Source organism: Mytilus californianus, unplaced genomic scaffold (genome assembly GCF_021869535.1).
Source record: "Mytilus californianus isolate M0D057914Y unplaced genomic scaffold, xbMytCali1.0.p SCAF_5, whole genome shotgun sequence".
Lineage (NCBI taxonomy): Eukaryota > Metazoa > Mollusca > Bivalvia > Mytilida > Mytilidae > Mytilus > Mytilus californianus.
The window spans coordinates 106,932,035-106,953,230 of NW_026262701.1; positions in this window are offsets into that span (position 1 = coordinate 106,932,035).

The following is a 21,196-nucleotide window of genomic DNA, read 5'->3' on the forward strand; positions in this document are numbered from 1 at the left end:
CTCTTATATACCGTCTATCAACAGTATATGTCTATACCTACCGTCGGTGGTTAACATACAATATAGTACTCATATGCACTATCTATCAACAGTATTTTTCTATACCTACCGTCGGTGGTTAACATACAATATAGTACTCCTATATACCGTATATCAACAGTATTTGTCTATACCTACCGTCGGTGGTTAACATACAATACAGTGCTCCATTACACAGTCTATCAACAGTATTTTTCTATACCTACCGTCGGTGGTTAACATACCATATAGTACTCTTATATACCGTCTATCAACAGTATATGTCTATACCTACCGTCGGTAGTTAACATACCATATAGTACTCTTATATACCGTCTATCGACAGTATATGCATGTCTATACCTACCGTCGGTGGTTAACATACCGTATAGTACTCTTATATACCGTCTATCAACAGTATATGTCTATACCTACCGTCGGTGGTTAACATACAATATAGTACTCATATGCACTATCTATCAACAGTATTTTTCTATACCTACCGTCGGTGGTTAACATACAATATAGTACTCCTATATACCGTATATCAACAGTATTTGTCTATACCTACCGTCGGTGGTTAACACACAATACAGTGCTCCATTACACAGTCTATCAATAGTATTTTTCTATACCTACCGTCGGTGGTTAACATACCATCTAGTACTCTTATATACCGTCTATCAACAGTATATGTCTATACCTACCGTCGGTAGTTAACATACCATATAGTACTCTTATATACCGTCTATCGACAGTATATGTCTATACCTACCGTCGGTGGTTAACATACCGTATAGTACTCTTATATACCGTCTATCAACAGTATATGTCTATACCTACCGTCGGTGGTTAACATACAATATAGTACTCATATGCACTATCTATCAACAGTATTTTTCTATACCTACCGTCGGTGGTTAACATACAATATAGTACTCCTATATACCGTATATCAACAGTATTTGTCTATACCTACCGTCGGTGGTTAACACACAATACAGTGCTCCATTACACAGTCTATCAATAGTATTTTTCTATACCTACCGTCGGTGGTTAACATACCATATAGTACTCTTATATACCGTCTATCAACAGTATATGTCTATACCTACCGTCGGTAGTTAACATACCATATAGTACTCTTATATACCGTCTATCGACAGTATATGTCTATACCTACCGTCGGTGGTTAACATACCGTATAGTACTCTTATATACCGTCTATCAACAGTATATGTCTATACCTACCGTCGGTGGTTAACATACAATATAGTACTCATATGCACTATCTATCAACAGTATTTTTCTATACCTACCGTCGGTGGTTAACATACAATATAGTACTCCTATATACCGTATATCAACAGTATTTGTCTATACCTACCGTCGGTGGTTAACATACAATACAGTGCTCCATTACACAGTCTATCAACAGTATTTTTCTATACCTACCGTCGGTGGTTAACATACCATATAGTAGTCTTATATACCGTCTATCAACAGTATATGTCTATACCTACCGTCGGTAGTTAACATACCATATAGTACTCTTATATACCGTCTATCGACAGTATATGCATGTCTATACCTACCGTCGGTGGTTAACATACCGTATAGTACTCTTATATACCGTCTATCAACATTATATGTCTATACCTACCGTCGGTGGTTAACATACAATATAGTACTCATATGCACTATCTATCAACAGTATTTTTCTATACCTACCGTCGGTGGTTAACATACAATATAGTACTCCTATATACCGTATATCAACAGTATTTGTCTATACCTACCGTCGGTGGTTAACACACAATACAGTGCTCCATTACACAGTCTATCAATAGTATTTTTCTATACCTACCGTCGGTGGTTAACATACCATCTAGTACTCTTATATACCGTCTATCAACAGTATATGTCTATACCTACCGTCGGTAGTTAACATACCATATAGTACTCTTATATACCGTCTATCGACAGTATATGTCTATACCTACCGTCGGTGGTTAACATACCGTATAGTACTCTTATATACCGTCTATCAACAGTATATGTCTATACCTACCGTCGGTGGTTAACATACAATATAGTACTCATATGCACTATCTATCAACAGTATTTTTCTATACCTACCGTCGGTGGTTAACATACAATATAGTACTCCTATATACCGTATATCAACAGTATTTGTCTATACCTACCGTCGGTGGTTAACACACAATACAGTGCTCCATTACACAGTCTATCAATAGTATTTTTCTATACCTACCGTCGGTGGTTAACATACCATCTAGTACTCTTATATACCGTCTATCAACAGTATATGTCTATACCTACCGTCGGTAGTTAACATACCATATAGTACTCTTATATACCGTCTATCGACAGTATATGTCTATACCTACCGTCGGTGGTTAACATACCGTATAGTACTCTTATATACCGTCTATCAACAGTATATGTCTATACCTACCGTCGGTGGTTAACATACAATATAGTACTCATATGCACTATCTATCAACAGTATTTTTCTATACCTACCGTCGGTGGTTAACATACAATATAGTACTCCTATATACCGTATATCAACAGTATTTGTCTATACCTACCGTCGGTGGTTAACATACAATACAGTGCTCCATTACACAGTCTATCAACAGTATTTTTCTATACCTACCGTCGGTGGTTAACATACCATATAGTAGTCTTATATACCGTCTATCAACAGTATATGTCTATACCTACCGTCGGTAGTTAACATACCATATAGTACTCTTATATACCGTCTATCGACAGTATATGCATGTCTATACCTACCGTCGGTGGTTAACATACCGTATAGTACTCTTATATACCGTCTATCAACAGTATATGTCTATACCTACCGTCGGTGGTTAACATACAATATAGTACTCATATGCACTATCTATCAACAGTATTTTTCTATACCTACCGTCGGTGGTTAACATACAATATAGTACTCCTATATACCGTATATCAACAGTATTTGTCTATACCTACCGTCGGTGGTTAACATACAATACAGTGCTCCATTACACAGTCTATCAACAGTATTTTTCTATACCTACCGTCGGTGGTTAACATACCATATAGTAGTCTTATATACCGTCTATCAACAGTATATGTCTATACCTACCGTCGGTAGTTAACATACCATATAGTACTCTTATATACCGTCTATCGACAGTATATGCATGTCTATACCTACCGTCGGTGGTTAACATACCGTATAGTACTCTTATATACCGTCTATCAACATTATATGTCTATACCTACCGTCGGTGGTTAACATACAATATAGTACTCATATGCACTATCTATCAACAGTATTTTTCTATACCTACCGTCGGTGGTTAACATACAATATAGTACTCCTATATACCGTATATCAACAGTATTTGTCTATACCTACCGTCGGTGGTTAACACACAATACAGTGCTCCATTACACAGTCTATCAATAGTATTTTTCTATACCTACCGTCGGTGGTTAACATACCATCTAGTACTCTTATATACCGTCTATCAACAGTATATGTCTATACCTACCGTCGGTAGTTAACATACCATATAGTACTCTTATATACCGTCTATCGACAGTATATGTCTATACCTACCGTCGGTGGTTAACATACCGTATAGTACTCTTATATACCGTCTATCAACAGTATATGTCTATACCTACCGTCGGTGGTTAACATACAATATAGTACTCATATGCACTATCTATCAACAGTATTTTTCTATACCTACCGTCGGTGGTTAACATACAATATAGTACTCCTATATACCGTATATCAACAGTATTTGTCTATACCTACCGTCGGTGGTTAACACACAATACAGTGCTCCATTACACAGTCTATCAATAGTATTTTTCTATACCTACCGTCGGTGGTTAACATACCATCTAGTACTCTTATATACCGTCTATCAACAGTATATGTCTATACCTACCGTCGGTAGTTAACATACCATATAGTACTCTTATATACCGTCTATCGACAGTATATGTCTATACCTACCGTCGGTGGTTAACATACCGTATAGTACTCTTATATACCGTCTATCAACAGTATATGTCTATACCTACCGTCGGTGGTTAACATACAATATAGTACTCATATGCACTATCTATCAACAGTATTTTTCTATACCTACCGTCGGTGGTTAACATACAATATAGTACTCCTATATACCGTATATCAACAGTATTTGTCTATACCTACCGTCGGTGGTTAACATACAATACAGTGCTCCATTACACAGTCTATCAACAGTATTTTTCTATACCTACCGTCGGTGGTTAACATACCATATAGTAGTCTTATATACCGTCTATCAACAGTATATGTCTATACCTACCGTCGGTAGTTAACATACCATATAGTACTCTTATATACCGTCTATCGACAGTATATGCATGTCTATACCTACCGTCGGTGGTTAACATACCGTATAGTACTCTTATATACCGTCTATCAACAGTATATGTCTATACCTACCGTCGGTGGTTAACATACAATATAGTACTCATATGCACTATCTATCAACAGTATTTTTCTATACCTACCGTCGGTGGTTAACATACAATATAGTACTCCTATATACCGTATATCAACAGTATTTGTCTATACCTACCGTCGGTGGTTAACACACAATACAGTGCTCCATTACACAGTCTATCAATAGTATTTTTCTATACCTACCGTCGGTGGTTAACATACCATCTAGTACTCTTATATACCGTCTATCAACAGTATATGTCTATACCTACCGTCGGTAGTTAACATACCATATAGTACTCTTATATACCGTCTATCGACAGTATATGTCTGTACCTACCGTCGGTGGTTAACATACCGTATAGTACTCTTATATACCGTCTATCAACAGTATATGTCTATACCTACCGTCGGTGGTTAACATACAATATAGTACTCATATGCACTATCTATCAACAGTATTTTTCTATACCTACCGTCGGTGGTTAACATACAATATAGTACTCCTATATACCGTATATCAACAGTATTTGTCTATACCTACCGTCGGTGGTTAACACACAATACAGTGCTCCATTACACAGTCTATCAATAGTATTTTTCTATACCTACCGTCGGTGGTTAACATACCATCTAGTACTCTTATATACCGTCTATCAACAGTATATGTCTATACCTACCGTCGGTAGTTAACATACCATATAGTACTCTTATATACCGTCTATCGACAGTATATGTCTATACCTACCGTCGGTGGTTAACATACCGTATAGTACTCTTATATACCGTCTATCAACAGTATATGTCTATACCTACCGTCGGTGGTTAACATACAATATAGTACTCATATGCACTATCTATCAACAGTATTTTTCTATACCTACCGTCGGTGGTTAACATACAATATAGTACTCCTATATACCGTATATCAACAGTATTTGTCTATACCTACCGTCGGTGGTTAACATACAATACAGTGCTCCATTACACAGTCTATCAACAGTATTTTTCTATACCTACCGTCGGTGGTTAACATACCATATAGTAGTCTTATATACCGTCTATCAACAGTATATGTCTATACCTACCGTCGGTAGTTAACATACCATATAGTACTCTTATATACCGTCTATCGACAGTATATGCATGTCTATACCTACCGTCGGTGGTTAACATACCGTATAGTACTCTTATATACCGTCTATCAACAGTATATGTCTATACCTACCGTCGGTGGTTAACATACAATATAGTACTCATATGCACTATCTATCAACAGTATTTTTCTATACCTACCGTCGGTGGTTAACATACAATATAGTACTCCTATATACCGTATATCAACAGTATTTGTCTATACCTACCGTCGGTGGTTAACACACAATACAGTGCTCCATTACACAGTCTATCAATAGTATTTTTCTATACCTACCGTCGGTGGTTAACATACCATCTAGTACTCTTATATACCGTCTATCAACAGTATATGTCTATACCTACCGTCGGTAGTTAACATACCATATAGTACTCTTATATACCGTCTATCGACAGTATATGTCTATACCTACCGTCGGTGGTTAACATACCGTATAGTACTCTTATATACCGTCTATCAACAGTATATGTCTATACCTACCGTCGGTGGTTAACATACAATATAGTACTCATATGCACTATCTATCAACAGTATTTTTCTATACCTACCGTCGGTGGTTAACATACAATATAGTACTCCTATATACCGTATATCAACAGTATTTGTCTATACCTACCGTCGGTGGTTAACACACAATACAGTGCTCCATTACACAGTCTATCAATAGTATTTTTCTATACCTACCGTCGGTGGTTAACATACCATCTAGTACTCTTATATACCGTCTATCAACAGTATATGTCTATACCTACCGTCGGTAGTTAACATATCATATAGTACTCTTATATACCGTCTATCGACAGTATATGTCTATACCTACCGTCGGTGGTTAACATACCGTATAGTACTCTTATATACCGTCTATCAACAGTATATGTCTATACCTACCGTCGGTGGTTAACATACAATATAGTACTCATATGCACTATCTATCAACAGTATTTTTCTATACCTACCGTCGGTGGTTAACATACAATATAGTACTCCTATATACCGTATATCAACAGTATTTGTCTATACCTACCGTCGGTGGTTAACATACAATACAGTGCTCCATTACACAGTCTATCAACTGCCTTTAGGAAGCTAAAGGTGTAATACCACCATTGATTTTCCCCTATTAATCTTTGTTAAATTTGCCCCCCCCCCCCCACTTTTTTAACCTGCGTACAAGCTTTAGTAACCATGTAACCTCAAGTTTCAAAAATATTCTATAGAAACTCCAAATAAAAAAATAATGGTGCTTTGAAATACCCAAGATATATGTTTATGACCCAGAAATGTTTTACTGCAATGAAATGTAGGATCAATTACCTACAACTGTCAAATTCAAGGGAATATTTTTTTTCGACCCATTTTCGTATGCAACCGGATGTGACGTACTATGATTTGGTGGTATTGGTACACCTAAATCCCTATGTTTTCTGGAATCTAAGGAGCACATTAATCCCTAATTTTAGATACAAACTCATAGACAAGTAACTTTTAGCTCAAAATAGTCTATATATATATTTATTTTTCTTTCGCCAAAAGTTCATTTCTGGAATTTATTTGGTTAGTTAAAGTAAACAATGACACCAAAAGTACTATTTTTTGTCAGAGTAGGGCTACTTTTACAAACGTTCTAAATTTTATGGAGTGAAATGGTCGTATCTGTTTATGCTTACCGTCGGATATAATACAATACAATAAAGTACTCCAATATGCAGTCTATAAACAGTATCTGGCATTAACTACCCCTTGCTTATATTTATTCGAAATTTAATTCATGTAGAAGCACCTACTTAAAATAATACCGATAATTTAATTTTAAACTCAACAATTCTAATTCCTTTTGCATCGAAAGGTATTAACATTACAAATATAATTTTACGATATTCATAAACAGTTTCATTTGTTTTAGTTTCTTAATTCTATTCAAATCCATGAGATGTCTTATTTTAGGTTACTGTTACCTAACGCTGAAATGCAGGTTTCCATCTGTAAACGGTAAAGTCCAAATTAAAGTTAGAATACTCGGGGTTTTTAAATTTGCTGGTAAAAATATTTCCAAAGGGGATAGATATCCTTTTGGCTGTACGGGATGTATACATACGTGTCCAAATTAAAGTAAAATAATCGGCATTTTCAAATTTGCTGGTAAAATTATTTCCAAAGGGGGGTGTCCTTTTTGCTGTACAGGATGTATACATACGTATCCACGTTAAATAAGGGATACGTCTAATCGTTAGCTTCGAGTAGAGAGAGTGCAATGAAATCCGCAATTAGAGAACCCTATCAATAAATCGTTGAGGTATCCGGAGGTCGCCTCCGGCAAGACTAAAGTTCTTATCAATCCAAAAAAGGGGGACGATTCCAAAGATATATCCAAACAAACTATTAGCAAGTGGCAGTCCAAATTTCCGTTTTTATCTCACTTCACTCCGATTGACCGATTACAGGAACATTATATCCCTATTGTATTAATTGTTTAGTTCTCTCCCCGAACTTGGCTGAAATATTTGCCGCTGGACTGATGGCAAACAACAATCAATCAATTTCCTGAGGTGCTTTTAAATCTAAATATCATATTATTTTTAATCTAACCAATTAAGTGTGATCGGTAAATTATGTGCGTATATCAATTGCGCCAATTTTGAAAATATCGAAATATCATAGTTTATTTTTCATTTGCGCCAATTATCAATTTTTTATTTGCGCCAAATTAATTCAAACAGTTTAGATCTGATACATTTTAGATAATTACATTCACTTAGGTTAACCAAACGCAGCAGTTCAATGAGTACATGTCTATGTTATAGATACATGTATATAGATACATGTTAAGCTCATTGATTTAATTATAAAACACTTCTGTTACCCGAACATTTAATTTAATTTATGGATGTCATAAAGAAAATCCAGGCATTAATTTAATATATGTAAACATGATAATCAGATCTCTCAACGTGGCAGCAACCGTAACATAACATGAAAAGGGAAAAGAATGACTTTTTTTAATAAAAAGTATATGATATATTGTAGAGAAGATATCACAAGGGAAGACTTGTAAATATGCTTTGATGTCAAACTGTTACTATCTTATTTTATAAATTGCTTTTTTAAGTGTGATGTATACAGTTTTAGAACTTTTGCAATAAATTTATCCTGCTCAAAATTCCACTTCCTCTTCCCCGTTTCGGGTTAACAAGGGGCAGATGGCAGAAGGCCAGTAGGGATATTTTTGTTATTTTATCAATAAATTCTATACATCTTCTATGTCTCATGACTTGTGTTTACCTGTTAATTGGTGCAAATGAAATGAAGAAAAACAAATGGCACAAAGAAAAAAAAATAGGCGCAAATGAAGTGCAGAGTGGACGCGGTTATCAAATATCAAACAAATTTAGATCATTTTTGAAAATGTAATTAAAAAAAATATTTTTTCTTAAAACATAAATATATTTATTGTTTAAACATTCCGCTGATATGTCAACAGTTGCATAAGCATTTATTATGTATTTTGATTTTCGTTGCAAACGACTCATGCAATTGAAAGTTGATTACTGATAAACAGTATTGTAGTATTAGCTTTCGTACATTATAAAATCGTTAACTGTATGATCCTGTATGAACCCACTTCATTTCTTTATATTAATCGTGTATAAATGTTTCACATATAGGTCTTATTTGAACATAAAACAGTATGGAAACAATGAGTACATAGTATAACCAAATATGCATGCACAAAGCACGATTTATCATGCAAAATATGCTAAGTTTCTACTGTTACTGTATTGTACATAGCTCAATTCAATTCAATTCAATTCAATTTCAATTTAAATTTCATTTTAGTTTTTTCAATTTTCATCAAAAACATGATTTCTAACAATTAAAATAAACTAATGTGCTCTGACGATGACACACAGTAATTGCAACTACTTCCGGCATTTACACTCATGTTTTTATTTACATCGATGTCAATCATCCAGTAAAGATGAATATTCATTACTACCCTCGGTGGTTAACGTCCCTCGCTGGTTAACTTTAAGTGCCGATCTACTTTGAAGGACAAAATTATTTTATTTATCAATGTAACTTTTGCTGTTGAGTCTGTTTTTTGTGATATACATTTGACGTGGCTCAGTACTTATGTATCCCGTCATACTTTGGGCCACAGAGTTATTTTATTTATTAATATTACTTTTACTGTTAAGTATGTTTTTGTGATATCCATTTTACGTGACTCTGTACTTATGTATCTCGTCATACTTTGAACGACAAAATTATTTTATAACTACCTGTGCGAATTTCAAAAGCGCGTTTTTACGCCAGTACTTAAAACCTTCCATCCTTTATGGGTGGATTTTACATAGATAAATAAAATCGTATAATAAAAAAGCAAAATGAGGATGTCATATTTGATGTATGCCTTTTTGTGCTTCTTCGTTACATTTGTTTGTTTTAATAGTGATTAAGATGATAACACAATGTTGACTGCTGTACCCCTATTTTTGACATTTTTACCTATTATCTCTGTTTGTTTTGTTCACACATCGTTGTCAATATAATGGAATTTGATGCGACTGTCATACAAGTGAGAGGTTTAGCTAGCTATAAAACCAGGTTCAATCCACCATTTTCTACATAAGAAAATGCCTGTACCAAGTCAGGAATATGACAGCTGTTATACTTTCGTTTGATGTGTTTGAGCTTTTGATTTTGCCATTTGATTAGGATTTTTACCTAGAAATTGACTATGAGGGTCGGATGAAAACAAAACTTTACGTTAAAAGAGATGATTTCAGCTTCCCAATTGTGACCTTTTCATTTTTAAACCAAGAGTTCCAAATTGTGCAGTTGAAATCATCACTTCGTACATTTTACGGACGCCATCACGAGTTGGTTGACAGTTATGGAATATCCGTTTCACAGATGATATCGGATATGTTCCTGATGTCTTAACTACAATCCCGTTCCCTTATCACGAATGTGACCTACCGAATTAGACTATTTACCGGATTTGTAATAACATGAGCAACACGACGGGTGCCACATGTGTAGCAGGATCTGTTTACCCTTCCGGAGCACTTGAGATCACACCCAGTTTTTGGTGGGGTTCGTGTTGCTGTTGTACCCCTATTTGTGACATTTTTACCTATTGTATCTGTTTGTTTTGTTCACACATCGTTGTCAATATAATGGAATTTGATGCGACTGTCATACAAGTGAGAGGTTTAGTTAGCTTTAAAACCAGGTTTAATCCACCATTTCCTATATAAGAAAATGCCTGTTCCAAGTCAGGAATATGACAGTTGTTATCCATTCGTTTGATGTGTTTGAGCTTTTGATTTTGCCATTTGATTAGGGATTTTCCTTTTTGAATTTTCCTCGGAGTTCAGTATTTTTGTGATTTTACTTTTTTTTTCCACCAAATTTTTAATGGCTAATATCTCAAAAACAAGAACACGAACCTATAACTGTTTTCTGCTTTAAGTTCTGTTTTTTATATACTATCAATTTATGACAGTATTTTAAAAAACCTGTTATTTGGAAACAGAGTAGCGAACATCCTTATTTACACGCTTCAACAACATCCTTTTCCCATCATTAACCCTTTTCAGATGACTTATTTTTAATGTGTTTGAAACTAACAGGTGTACTTTTCAATATATATTTATCAAATTTACTCGTTAACGTAATTAATGATCGTTTGCATGTTCACCCTACAAAATTCTCTTGAAGTCAATAGTTTTCTCTGCATCTTTTGAAGCAATAATGCTAGTAATGATACTTTTTCAAATTCAAATTTTCTTTTAAGGATGTGTTGATCAATATACACCTAGTATTGTTATTCCCGTTACCTAGGTTATATCTGCTTAGATAATTCAACAGAACATTAAAAAAGAATCCACATAATGTCAACTTAGGCTGAGTGAGGAGTTGAAACCTTAACTTCATTATGATTTCTTCGGAGACAAGCGATACATAAAACATGTAATATAAAGGAAACTTTTATTATTGTCAATATAATGGAATTTTATGCGACTGTCATACAAGTAAGAGGTTTCGCTATCTATAAAAAACAGGTTTAATCCACCATTTTCTACATAAGGAAATGCCTGTACCAAGTCAGGAATATGAAAGTTGTTTGCCATTCGTTTGATGTGTTTGAGCTTTTGATTTTGTCATTTGATAAGGGACTTTTCGATTCGAACTTTTTTTTATTTTACTTTTGAACATAATGTTTTAAAGTTTGGTTGTTTGGTACGGTTAAAGTTACTAAATACTTAGATTTAATTGTATCTGTCTGATTATGTAGATAGCAGGATAAGAGCATGTAAATAACGATTCAAGTTCTGCATATATTCATTCCTTTGATTACTTCCTTTTTTCAGTAATATATAAGTAAGAACATTAACGATTTTAATTTTACTGCACAAGATGCGCGTAAAAACTAAGTAAGTGTGGGTGTGGCTTTTTGGGAGTTTTATGTTTATTTTATTGTTATAAGTAACGGATACAGCTAATATGTAATTGTTTTGTTAAAAAGTTTTTACCCGTGGTTTTAATAGTAAATCAAGAAAATATTGATATGATTTCATGAAATGAGATTTCAGTTTTTTAAACAGTTATTTTCATTAAACGTGTATTACTTATTTCAATTAAACTGGGTTTTTTTTCACTCGTTCATGTCTCATGGTAAGTGGAAATGGAAAAAAGATTTAAATATAGTAGTAAATAAAAAATTCACCTTGTTTTGTGTGAGTACCGTCCTATGTTATCAACCAACAGTACAAGTAAAAAACAATTGTTATATTCCTGACTTGGTATAGGCATTTTCCGAAAAAAAAAACGGTTATCTAAACATGGTTTTATAGCTAGCTTCACCTCCTACTTGTATGACAATTGTTTATAGTTCCGTTATATTGACAAAATTGTTAGAGCAACCCAAACCGGCATAATAGGTTAATGTGACAATAAGTGGGATCCGGCAGCCAAAACTGTGTGAACATACATCACATATAAAAAAAAACATTGTAAAAATCTCCTGCGTTCGAATCGCACCTCTTGGCCCAACAACAGCAGGAACGACCAAAGTCAAAAACCCGTCAAAAGTTCGTGCTAGAGTTAGATCTCTAAATAAGCGATAGTATTTTTTCCTTTCTTCAGCTGAAATTGAACCTGTGCTTCTGTAATATTATGGTAATACAATCTGCATTTTGTCCGATGCCTTAAAAAAGTAAAATATCAAAAATACCGAACTTCAAAGGAAATTCAAAACGGAAAGTCCCTTGTCAAATGGCAAAATCAAAGGCTCAAGCACATCACACGAATGGAAAACAATTATTACTTGGTACAGGCATTTCCTTATGTAGAAAATGGGGAATTAAAACTGACTTTATAGCTAGCTTAACCTTGTATGATAGTCATATAGCATTCCATTATACTGACAATAATGTGTGAGCAAAACAAACAGACATAATAGGTAAAAATGTCAAAAATTGGGATACAGCAGTCAACATTGTGTTTTATCTTAATCACTATAAAAACAAATAACTATTTAAACATAGACAAACAAAATGGCATAAAGACACTTTATCGACAAAGTACATTAGCAAAAATGAAGGACAAGAATACAAAAATGACCATTGCACAATAACACAATGGCGGGATGTATAAATACCTAGCCACGCCAAAAGTATATACCAAAAATGGACTAAACAGTAAAGGTTAAAATATACAAAGACAAATAAATAGAACACTATAACACGTCATTTAGATCATAAACAACGTCAGTACCTAGAATCTATACTTCAAGGCCATCATGTATTATTTGTTAAGTTGATACAAAGTTGATATTTGTCAACAAGGTCTTGGTATCTTCCGATGAACTATTTTGTGAAAAAGGACGAGACGTTCTTTGACATAATCCTGATTCATCAACTTTCTGCTCAGACACTGGTAACGTTTTAAAAAGTTCGAGTAGCAGCTGCAAGCTCTTGAATATCGGATGAGTGGGGAAATGTATATCCCTTATGCAGGTGAAGTTGGTATATTGCTAATAAGGTGGGGGACATTTATAATTTCAAAATTAAAATCGTCTCGTTTGTCATAGATTCTGGTACTGAGATGACCACTGATGTCAAATTCGAGGTATAAGTCTAAAAATGAGGCGGTGGAAGCCGTGTCTGTTGTTTCTTTAATTTCTAGTTCTGGAGGATATATTAATGGAACCCAATCAGAAAAGTTTGGATTGTTAATGGAAAGAAGAACATCATCAATATATCTGAATGTGAAATTAAATGATCTAGCTTCTTTGATTTGGCTAAATATGCTTAATATGAATATAGCTTTAGTTTGTAGAATAATCATTATGTCTTTAGTTGTGAAATTCATCAGACACAACTTAGATAGTCCCTTCCTACATATAATAATAATGTATAAATATATAAAAGGCATGCAAAGCTGTTTTGTTAGTCGTAAAGGATTATTATACTTGCCATCAGTAAAATCAATATCATTTTATTATAATTTTGGTTTTATAAATATATATCTGCATGTACTACTTACTACCTTTTAGCTTCTTATGATGTCTTAGGACACATTTACGACTACAGTATTGAATCCTGTTTTGGCGAGTTAATGAAGGATTACAGATATTTTTCAATTACCTGTAAGAATTAGTGGTTTCAACACATAGAAATCATATTGCAAAGATATGAAAATCATAAAGTAGTGAATGCATCTTCACTTTATAATGTATAATCTTATTATTAGAGCGACGGAAGCAAAACGATTAAAAAAAGTGTTATCTTTTATTTAGATCGCAAACCGTTACGGAACTCAAGCTCAAACAACTTTGTTTCTTTTTTGCAGTAAAGTCATGCTTTACCACTAACTTTCAATATTGGCTAATATAATTGTGAAAAGACGTGTTCAATAATCCCATAAATGTACAAATAAGGCATGCTCTTCGTGATCTTATACAATAGCTATGACAACAATTATGTGCAATAACCAATAAAAGATTTAGATTAAAATATATTAATTAGCTACAATTCGAAGAACATATGATCAATATTTTAATATGATTTATTTTCTCTGTTAAAAGAATAATTTTAAACCCGCTATTTATTTTTTAATCAGAAATCGATTGATTAAAGTTTTATCATGAATAGATTGGTCAAACAGAAATATGTTGTTCAATTGTTGTTGGTTTTTGTTTATTTTAAAAGGTAAAAGTAGTAAAATTACTTAATTGTTCGAAAATTATCACCAGCCCAGTAAACACTTCTGTTTTGACATGAATTATCGTTCACATGATCATTTTTTTAAATTTACTGTTTACAAAACTTTGATTGTTCAAAATACTAGGGATTTTCTACCCAATGAATAGATTATCATAGCTGCACCAAAACTATTTGGAATTTGGGTCCTCAAAGCACTCCAAATTCTTACATTATTGACCTTTCAACGTTTTTGGTTAGAGCGTCTCTGGTGAGTCTATAGATGAAACGTGCGTCTGGGTTACAAATTATAAGCCTGGTATCTTTGATGAGTGGTTTTTCAAAGAAAGTCATAAATGTCATTAGTTCATTGATTAAACCAATCATACTTACTATCTAATGTGTTGAATATTGAATGTCCATCAGACGATAGAGTTTATGATTTACTCTGTACATTCGAAAGCCTTTGTCCTTTCACAATGCAAATTTGGGAAAATGTTTTTGCAAGATGGGGACTACCCTTTAAAAAGTTTATCCCATTGATATTGGTTAATAGTATGAAGCAAAGGAGTAGGCCCAGTAAGACCCCTTTTTGGCCCCAAAATATAGCAGTTTTACAAAATTGTTAAAATGTAAACTTTTAGCTATTTATTGGAAAGCAGAATACTTCTGTTACATAAATATGGGCTGTTTTTGACAATACAATGCACATGTATCGGGTACTATCATCATTAAGTCATGCTAAATTACTGAAATCTTCACAATTTTAGCATTTGAGTTAAATTTTAGACGGTTTCCGTGTTTTCTTGCACATGACATGAATTTCTGGAAAAATAACATAGATCATTCATTGAAGATGTCAGATCCGACAACTCGTTTTGGTCAGGCGGTATAATACTGTAGAAGATTTTTTAGATCAGAATTAAGACAGTATATAACTTTAACCATCGCTACAATTAGAAAAACAAAAATTTACATTTTTGAATTTGAACGCATTAAGATCCTTTTACACTACAACAAAGAAATTTTATGATGATTGCCTTTAACACGAGAAGGCGGGAGAAAACGACAACAAATTGTTGAAGGCATATTAATGATGCGCAAAAATAATAAATAAATTCTAAATCATAGTTCTAAATAGCCTGCTGTATATAAGTAAGACCCAGATCGACGTATGTTCTCTAATCGACGTCCGTTCTTCAAATCGACGTCCAAATCTGATGTCATAATAAACGATTCCAAATCGACGGCCCATTATTTGCCCCTCTAATCGACGTCTTTTATTTTGGTTCTCAAATCGACGTCCAATTTTTGGCTTCTCTAATCGACGATCTTTTTACAAACTTGCCGCAATGACGTCGTAAATTTATTTTATAAAAACAACTGTGAAATATATTTGGAAGTACGACAAGAGTAAAGTGAAAGAAAACATAATATCGATAAGAGTATAACGGTATGAGTATTGTTTTACACTGTACTTGAGGCCGCGTTTGTGTCGTCAGTGGTATTAATGTTTTTTTCTGAACTTATTTTTATTGTGGTTTTTATCTTTGAAACAGTTTTGATTCAAATGATCGAGATGATGATAAGCCAATTCGTTCTTTTATGGTAAAATACGCGACTGCAATGCTTGAATAATTAATTTTTTTTGTATGACATTCTATATGCAGTACAACTTTTAGAGTCTGGATGGGGTTGGCAAAATAGAAAATAATTGGTCTAAGAAATAAAAAAAAACAACAGAAAATGGACCAATTAAAAAAAAAGAATAGAGATTGATGGCAACAAAAGTAAAGAATAGAGAACAATAGACTAAAAAAATCAAAGAATAAAGAAAGGACCGTCAATCCCCCATTAAAAAAAATCCTGTTACTACAATTTACTATTGGCATTGTCAAATAATTTTGTGTCTGCCCTGATCATATCGTTGTTGTATGAACTGTATTTGCAAATACAGATGATATAGCTTTTAGGAAAGCCAAAATATGACAAATAGCTAAACCAAACCCCTTGGTGGTATGTCTGTTACAAGAAAGGAAAACTAGATGTGGTCGCTTTTCTTTATATCAATTCGGTTTTCTCCTGTGCGGAATTAGATGGAGACGGTATATCACTTGTAGTTTCTGTTAAATTGCAACTAAGGCTGATTCAAAGTTTGACATATATGTACCGTAGAGTCTTTTGTTACGTTGACCAGTTGATGTCATGTTTTGTTTTATATTGATGCTATTGCGACTCATATAGACACAGATATGATTGAATTAATTGCCTTTTTCGTTTATATATTTTCGCGCGTTTTGTATCCTTTTCGACATAATGAGGTAATCTGAGGAATTAATATGACACAAAAGTCTAGTTTAACCCTGTCACAAACGATGCCGGTCCAAAGTTTGAAATCTCTTTAGTTCTAGCAAGGTAAACAGACTCGCACACAAATCTATATTTTTATAATTTTTGGGTTATTATTTTTTAAGTTCTATTTGGTCCTTTAGCTCTTCGAGTGTTTTGGTAGTAAGACATAAATTCTATGTCCATCTGTTTCATACTACTTTTGGCAGTCGATTTGTTATATCCTTTCGAAAAATTCTGCCAAAGATAATATATTCACTATGTGAGTACAAGAAAAGAAAATATAAAATTGTCAAAAAGTCCAAAAATGATGAAGAGATAATTCCAATCTTATAACATGGATGTTACAAGTGAATCTCTTTAGTAAGAGAAATAACTCCAGAATTTATATTGGTTGACCGATACGAGTCGTCTGTATTTCAACAAAACGTGACATGTTCTCACGGCCTTGATCTTAAATCCCGAATAATATAGTCGTTATATGTGTAGAGAATCGGAGGCGGTAAGAGCTTCAATTATACGAGTTACAGAATACTAGTAGTCGTCTGATCTGTAATTTTACCGATTTGTTCTTATTCCTTATTGAGAAATTTTGATTGAGTATTGACTCGAATAGCGGGTGGTGTATGCATATCAGGAGACGCTTAATATGTCGACGTATCTGGTGTCGCTCCTTTTGGAGTTCTTACAATTTCCTCAGTGTTCGTTTGATACCTTTGACTTGTATTTTTTTTAAACTCTCTGATTTAAACATCGATAAACTGATGTTGCCTTTAATATCTACCAGACTTTCGTTTAATGGTAAATAAGTAAACGTTGTTTTTCCCTATAACACCAATGACTCAAGAAATTACTCCTAATCTTCTAAATTTATCATGAAATGAAAAGAAACAACTGTTTAAAGGTAATTTAATACCACGGAAGTGTTAACTTTGTTAATACACTTTAATGATATTTCAAGATAATAAAACGAGCACCCTTCAACTGGTATACTATTTACTTTTGAATAATAATATTTTACAGAACGGATATAACAAAGTATACGACTTCGATCGACGAAAAGAAACGTCTATGTCGTTTTAACATACATTTAAACAATCAAATCATAGTAAGAAAGCCATCGTTATTTCTATTTTGTGTTGGGAAAAGTCGGCCAATTAGAAGCTGAAGCCAGTTGTAAGTTAAAGGATTTGTAGTGAATTATTTTTACACTTCCGTGGTATTAAATTACTTTTTTTACGGTTTGTTTTTTACGCCTTTACCTTTTCATTTCGTTTTTCATAGTGACCTGTGTTAATTTATGATCGATAGTGGGATAAGACCGTTTGACTTATTTCCCTTTGGACGCAATCACATTTTAAAGTTGCCATTTTGTCGAGTTTCTCAATGGAACTGTTATAACATTACTTTGTACCTCCGCAAATTTTAAATGTACACAGGCGATCGTTTGAGTTAAAATTTAACGTTGCTGGATTGTGGCATAATCACTTAACTGATTGTGAACTATTCAGTTGTTCGAGGACAGAGATCGAGTGGGGTCTTACGACGACTTTTTATTTTCTTATCTTAATTTTAATAAAATAAACTATAGAACCACTGGCAGACAGTTTTAATCGCAACTACAACACATGATTAGCTATTAAAGACAATTCTAGAAGACAATTTCTTAATTAGTGCAACAATATAACTTCTTACGTGAAAGATAATTAACAGTTTAGAGCTTTACAGGTTTTAAGTACCAAAAAGACAATTTCAATCTGAAAGAAAAAGAAAAAAAAAACGCAGAATCAACTGGAAAAAGATTGTACTTTAAAGTTTTGTAAAGTTATATGTGAGCCAGGCAGATTTGATTGGTATACATAATAGGACCCAAAAGTTCTTTGCACTGGTTCTATTATGAAACTTAAAACAACATTTGTTAATAAATCAAATAGAATGGGGCGGTTGCACTATCAAGAATTAATGAACTAATTCTAGAAATAATATTTGTTTACAGAAAGAAACAAATTTATTATCTAATATATATATATCTTTTTATGAAACAGGTAATATGGTACAATGATGATATATTTGTTCAAATCCAAAATCCTTAACACTGCCTTTAAATCTCTATTTAGGGTGCCCTAAAAGTGTAGTCCTTCACGCTAATGGTGCCTCAAAAGTGTTGTTATTTGCCCTAAGAGTACCCTCTGAGTAAAAAAATACACTTTCCTTTTTGAAAACTATAGGAATCACTAAAAGACGTCATAAATAGTCTGAAAATAACACGACCTTGTGCAATGCTTCTATGAAGGCAAAATTACCCCGTGCAATGCCTTTATAAAGGCGCTACGAAAACATGAATCTTAATTAACTATATATAACAAAAATTTTGAAAAATGTTGAAGAACAATGTTCTACAGAAATCAAGTTCATTGTTCTTGATTTTTAAACATTTCTTTCAAAATTGATTGCATTAAAAGTAAAAAAAAAGAAGGCACGAAAAAATAACAACTGAATACCGTAAGTAAAAAAAGGTCTGTCTGAAATCCGTTTTTCCGATCATTATCTGTGTCGATAATTTCTATCTCCTAACGACGTTGTTTATATATTATAATTTTTATATTTTTTATCATGTTAGGTTAATTTCAAAAGTAATTTTCATTGCGGTAATAATCTAGCAGTCTTTCAAATTGATGAAATACGACATGGAATTAAATTGTGTGAAAATGTGTCAGAATATCTTTAAATTAATAAAACAGCGTAACACAAGTTTGTATTAATTGCTTTCTTTTTCCTAGTTTTATTGATAAAATTAGAATTCATAATCAGATAGATACCAATTAATTGCAATCTTATACAGTATATCAATTTGTTTGTCAAAACCTTAAATATTGCACAGACAACAAGTGTATTATGAATATTATTAATAACATTAACGGTACAAATTTTACTGTGCCAGATGCGCATTTCGAAAATTATCGTCTAATCAGTGATGCTCAAGGCCGAAATAAATTAATATTTAAAACTTTATTAAAAAGTAAAATAAAACTAACAAACTCCAAGGCAAATTCAAGAGGGGTAGACCATAACAACTGACAAAATCAAACGCGTTAAACACGTTATAGGGATGATCAAATAAAAAAGGACCTAAAGTAAAGCTAAATCCAGACAGGGAATCAGAGCCTTAGTTACAAGCCTGGTATCTTTGATGATTTATCATTTGCATGAGAGAGATACATTCCTGAATTCTATTGATTTCCAGAATATCAATCTAACAATATCCGTATGTTCATGCAGGAAACGAAGAACTGGCTACTTGGCTGATGATATCCTCGTTGACTTATAGTCAACCAGCAGAGGTATCAATCTTCGATTTGTAATCTGTGCATAATTTCTCAAAACAACAAATATGTTTTTAGTCCACCATTACCGATGACATTTTACAAATTCTGAGTAGCAGCTGCAAGCTCTTGAATATCGTATGAGTTGAGAAATGTATACTCCATACGCAGGTGAAGTTGGTATATTGCTGCTCAGGTGAAGATTATTTATAATTTCAAAATTGAAATCCTGTTGTTTATCATAAATTCGGATACTAAGATGACCGCTGTTGTCAAATTCGAAATAATGTCTAGACATGATGCGGAGGAGTCTGAAGGACCGAGTATCGAATACCAAAAACGCTAATCGGTTAACCGTACGTTTTTCAATTTTAATAGATTTGATATAAACGTGTATTGAAATCATTAAAAAATTTTGTTCAATTTAAAAAAAAGATTGTCGTGGTAATTTGACAGATCAATTGTCCAGTATATTGATTTCTATTTTTAATTCCAAAAACATTCAATTAATTAGAACAAAGACAACTTGTCTATAAAGCTCGGGGCAAGATCTTAAGTAAACATAATTAGCATACACATGTATTTTGAACAGTAACTATTGTGACACGAT